Here is a 6,000-nt window from a genome sequence, read left to right on the forward strand (position 1 = left end):
GGGAAATGTTTATAGACGTTTCTTTGCCATATCTTTGTAAATATGTAGTTGAAATCAGTGACGCTTGAATTGGCCAAGAGGCACAGACACTGGCCTTATCGATCCACTCACTGATAGAGAAGTATGTTCTGCAGTACACTTACTCAGATCCTGAATCAAAGCCTTTGAAATTCACTGACACCCTTGCATCTCTGAAGCATTACCGGTGTATAGTTGGCATTAAAGGTCGCGGAGGAGTCGATTTATTTCCTATTTAATCATGGGGGCGGGATAAATTCCGGCTGTAGGGCTCACATATACATTGTTGCTGTTGGATGTGAACAGACTTACGTGCTCGTCAGTTTCTCCTTGTTTCACGGCAGTTTGCAGTACACTAGGTGGATCGTGCCAGCGTCGGCTGATTTCCGGTCCACGATACCTTGCTCACGGATACTGTGCAGTAACGGCGATTTGAAGGCTGGCCCTTTTTAAATTTGGTTTTATGGCTTCGATGAAGTCAGAGCATTGCCACTGTGACATTTTTTTTTTGGAGATGGAGACCCTCTTAACAGTTTTGGAGAGACTTGTACTTGTACTCCCAGTCATCCAGTAAAGTTTGCCTGCCACTCCGTATCGAGGTGGGTGGCCAGACTTGTTCCCAGGTGAACGGTTAGCTGTAGCGTACGCAGACAAACGCTCTTCAGCAGTGAGTCTCCTAGCTGGAAGAAGCGACTAAACAGTCGTTTTATTCCGCCCCGTTTCAGTTGGCCCCCGAAGCGTTGTAATGTCATCTCCATGGCAACATTCCTCAGTTCAAAATTGACACTTTCTGGACCTTTTAACAAAAAAAGAAAAAAAAGTAGGTTTTTTTGTTTCTTTTTAAAAAAAAAAATAATCTGGCAGAGCAATTGTAAATACAGATTTGCAGTGTAAAAATACCATGAATATGATGAGTTTTCTCAGTTTAAGTGAATGGTCATACAGTGTGTTCGCATGGGAAGAAGGTCTTGTCATGCATGAATATGTAATATAGTGTAGCTTTCTAAAAATCCATTAGCCTTTGGACGTTCGCCAGTAGAGAAGTGTTCACTCTTTCGAAGATAAAGCACAACTGTACATTGGGCCCTTACATGTCTGTCACTCACAAATACTCTTTATTTTTAATAAATGTATGTTAAATATGTTCTGTGTGATGTGTCCTTGCGTCCGTGTCGTGATGCTTTTTCTCTTTCCCAGCTCTCGTCCGAGGAGAACGTGTCACAGGCGAGAGAACTGCACGTGTATCTGAAATGGCGATATGTGTAACAAACCTCACCGCTGGTAAAAAGCTGTTAAAACCATATGAGGTTGCTGAAGTGTCTTGATGGGTGTATATTGGAACTATTACTGGACAGAGAGCCAATCATCAGACAAAGGTCCGTTCAGTAGCACTTGAGAAAGCACCTGCTGTCTCCTTGCTGGCTTCAAAATTAGCTGTGACATCACAGTTTTTTTCTGATAGACTATTTGGGGAATTGCAATAATTGCTTTGTGTGGATGATCTTCGTACTCCGCGTAACTAACATGGCCTACCTTTCACACGTTTATAAGGCTAGGTATGTTTTTCAGGTTATGTACCTTTTATCAAAGGTTCCTGCGTCCGATACGGTACATTGTACAGTACAGTAACTCCCCTCCCCCAAGAAACCCAGGCTGTCTAGGACTTGCGGTTTCATTTACAATTTAAGCAGGATTCAGGGCGTCAAATTTCAAACGTAAACTCTTTAAGTTCCCCTGCGGACATTGATGCCAGTCCTGTTCCTGTAAGCACTGTGCCCCTATGTGGCCCCCTGCCAGCACAAGGGGAGGAGCCGAGCAAAACAACAAACTCTGTTTCATATTCAACACTCAAGCAAACAGGATCCAGGGGAAGATTTTTTCCCACAGAACGGACAGGGCCTCACCACCATGGTTCGGCCCCTTGAGATTGGCAGCCTGGCTAATTTATTTCAGCCCCGTTGCACAGCAGTTAAAGTTCCCAGTTTATGAATCGATAAAGAACCTCCTGTGGGTGAAAATGAGAGTCACAATTTTCATAACCAAGGACGTCTGGAACGGAAACAAAGCCGGTGACTCCCCGAAGGTCCGCCGGCCCTCCGGTGGGGTTTTTTGTGGCGTGATGGCGGTTGTGTTGTGGCACAGCATTGTGGGGAAGGTTGGCCTGCCAGCACAGTTCTGCAGGTTTGAATCCCATGTGAGTCGCTGCTGTTTCACATCATTGAGACAGGCACAGCCCACTATATATACAGCTGTATGAGTAGACGCTAAAAACATAAGACCATATAGGATCATGTGTGTAAGGGTATCTGGCTGCTTAATAAATGACTAATGACTGTAATCTACAGAAAGGGAATGGCCAAGCAGTGCAAAACCATGTGATTTAACAGTACTACAGCCTCTGGACCGGCTGTGGGAGAGTCAAAACTCCACTGAATCTACTGAACACTTCCGAAGGTAATGTGAGTGTAGCACAGTGGGTAAGGAACTGGGCTTGTAACCGAAAGGTCGCAGGTTCGATTCCCGGGTAAGGACACTGTCGTTGTACCCTTGAGCAAGGTACTTAACCGGAATTGTTTCAGTATATATCCATATATCCAGTATAAATGGATACAATGTAAAATGCTATGTAAAAGTTGTGTAACTCGCTCTGGATAAGAGCGTCTGCTAAATGCCTGTAATGTAATGTAATTCATGCATTCATTCAGTTTCAGAACTCTCACTGCGGGAGATGGACGGTAGTATCTTTACCTATCCTCATTGTCTTTACGATGCGTTGTTACTTATTAATGTCCGTGTATGTATGAATGTAATGTGTGTTTGCGCGCGTGTGTGATATTAGTTTCTTTTTAGCGAAGATAGGTATTATTTTGATTCCGGGAATTGAAACTCTTCTTTTTTTCAGTACAGGTGCAATGTGTCAGGTAACCACTGGAGGGAAGCAAAGATGCATAAACTTGAAAAGAAGCCGAATTCCCCGACTGCAAGAGTCGTCCGGCTCCTGATGGGGTGATATTTTTTTCCCCAAGCACCAGCTAAAGAAACTAAAGTCCCCTTTTCAATTTAACAAACACTGTTGTATCTCTGTGCAGCTGTCTCTGGTAAGCTGGTGTTTTTTTATTTATTTGGTTGTATGACATCAGTAAAGTCTAAAACCCAATCTCACTGTGACAATACAAGACACCTGAGAAATAGAGAGAGGCTCTGATAGCTTTAAGAGTGACTTTTGTTGGACTTTGTTGTTGTAGCGTTGCTGTTACAGGAAGTAACACACAATAAATGTGTTCTGGGGCTTGAAATCAGACAAACACATCAACAATGTGCGTTCAAGTTGGAGGACATCTGATATGTATATATATTAAAATGAACCTTTCATCTGAAACTTTGTGATGGCATATCCACGGAGCTGTTGCAGTTCCTCTATCCCTCCTCTTCTCTCATCCTTTCCTTTCCGTTGAAGGGATAGTTCACTTTCTGAGGTTCTTAGAAATGCGTTATTTCTGTTCTAATGCGTATTTTTAACTTGGCACCGTTTTTGGGTGAGACGATGGGCGACTTTTACGACTTTACAGAAGCGTCTAATGACCTGCTGGCGTTACACTGGCTGGTGCAGGCCACTCGGGGGTTTGTGGTCTAAAACGAAGTACACGTGAAGTAACTCCTCAGCGGCTCGTGCTGGGATGTTGTGTTTCCACATTTGGCAGGAGTCGCAGTGACTAAGTAAGGCTTCTGCTGAACCTGCCAATGTTCCACTAGGAACCGCAGCTAAGTCTGCGAGAACGGCATCAGCAACTTGGGAGTTTTATTTATTTATTTATCTATTTATTACCCCAATTACTCGCTGTTTGGAGGTCCAGGCCCGGGTTATTTACTTTTTTGCCCAGTTTTTTTTCTTTTGTATTCCCACTGTGAAGTATCTTTGTGGCAGTGTTTCTCTTTTAAAAAATGCTATGCACATAAAATCGAACAGCAGTGAAGCGAAAGCGCATTCTCCTCGACCGTGACGTCCGTGCATTGGTCCAAGATGCAAGGCGAAACAAATGTGCAACTCAGTGGACTGGAAGTACGTATATGGGGACCTGAGCAGGTAGTTTCATCATGAACAGTCCTATTCAAAAACTGTAGTGGAAACTGTGGCTGGTCAGGTGTTTCCTTTATTTTAGTTCGTTACCGCATTATTATTCTCTTGCTTAGTGCCATAAGTATTAGCAGTAGGACTAGTAATTGTATTGGCGTACTTTACATCCATATTAATGAGGACGACTGAAAGACCATACTTACAAATCGTTCAATACATTAATAAGGCAAAAATGAAAATCTAGTAGAAGTTTATAAACAATTATCATGCCTTCATTTTTCTCATTTGTTTTATGTGTGGTCCATTCCTGTAATTGTTAAGCCATAGGACCATACGCCATACCATACTATGCTATAGTTTTATAATACATTTGTTTCTGTTACGAGTCCAGTTCTTCTCATCTCTGTAAATGACTTTGAATTGCGAATGTATGAACGGCCGTATACAACGGTAGCTATAATAACATTAACCCTAAAACAGTGTTTGTCAGTGCGTGGCCTGTCTGGTATGACTGGGATGTGGCTATGCTAGGCTAATGGAAATGTGGCATAAACGAGTGATATCTGCTACAAAGCAAACGGGGGAGGCCTCAGGGGGCTTCTTCCGCTTTATCTCGTAGAATGTGTAAAAGCGAAGCACCTCTTTTGTGTTCAGAGGCGACACAAAATTGGGCTTGATAACAAGGATGCGTTGGGTAAACTCATAAACCGCCCTTTAAGATGCAACGCGCTGGGAATTTTAAACGCGTTTCCGGGAAGACGTAGCTACTGTTTCCCCAAACCTGACAAATTCAGCGAGGCCGATAAATGTGACGCTACAAACAAAATCGCGGTGTCCGACAACATCTCTGCGTATGCCAACGGTTCTACTGCTGCTGGGGCTTGTGCTTCCTCGTTTTGATGTCACATTTACTTCGCATTTTGTACCCTCACGAAGTTGTCCGTCCGTCCGTGATTGGGTTTTTTGACCACTGGAACGTGTGACTTCTTTTGGTTGAAAGCTCATCTTTTTGTCATAAGTGATAGTGAAGGGCTTGATAATAATAAATAAAACATTTACCATTAGCAGGCCTACTTTAACTTTCATGCTCATTTGGCAAACCAGTTAGACTCTACACTCCGTGGTTCACATTTCTGAGCTTCCGGCATTACAATACAGTCACTGTACGTGAAGCATGCCACACAGTGGGCCTATTTGGTTTTTAATCCCTCTGACTTTACTTACCGGTTTTAGTGTGCATATTCCGCTTGCATTAAGTGTGTAATATCATGGTCGAGCACATGCAATTATCGCAAATTGCCCGCAGTTTCGTAGAGGTCGCGCCCTTATCGCAGAGGTAGCGCTCCCGTGAAATAACGTCGCGTTCTGCCACTCCGTCAAGCAGCGAAATGACTGAACGTCAATAAGGCCATTTGATAAGAGATGATTTATGGCTATCGGTAGGATCCCAGTGGAATACTGAAATTACCCACAGGGCAATTCGGCGAAAGCACGAAACGGAATAGCATGATTGTTTGCTTCTGGAAACCAGATCAATTTTGTGTCTTGCTGCGCATGTTAATATGAGACTTTGAAACAAATACCAGCCATCAGGAGGTGAATAATTACTCTAATCTCAACAAAAATGTTTTCACCATGCAAAAGCTACGCACATTCACAAAGCATATGCTTCTTTAAATCGGAGGGGGAAAAAACACATTTCTTAAAATCTGTGTAGCAATTAGCGATATCAAAATAAGGCAAGCAATGCCAAGTACACATTTGCCAATTTTTTTTTCTCAGATGAAAAACAAACACTTTTGCCAAACAGTGTTATTCATGGTTTCTTGATTCATTCAATGACTTGGTCCTGTGTAAAGTTGTATATTCTGTGTGTTCAAAATACTGTGTGTTCACATGTTCAGCAG

General features: G+C 42.8%; 1 long non-coding RNA gene across 1 annotated transcript; it reads left to right on the plus strand.

Annotated features, from left to right (window-relative positions):
• The first annotated feature begins 1,882 nt into the window (after window positions 1–1,882).
• On the plus strand, window positions 1,883–3,563 carry LOC118235499. The gene is made up of 3 exons (XR_004766858.1): window positions 1,883–2,212; window positions 2,364–2,472; window positions 2,921–3,563. It is a non-coding gene; the product is annotated as an uncharacterized LOC118235499 (long non-coding RNA).
• Window positions 3,564–6,000: the final 2,437 nt, after the last annotated feature.

This window comes from Anguilla anguilla, chromosome 9, assembly GCF_013347855.1.
Source record: "Anguilla anguilla isolate fAngAng1 chromosome 9, fAngAng1.pri, whole genome shotgun sequence".
NCBI classification, from domain to species: Eukaryota; Metazoa; Chordata; class Actinopteri; order Anguilliformes; family Anguillidae; genus Anguilla; species Anguilla anguilla.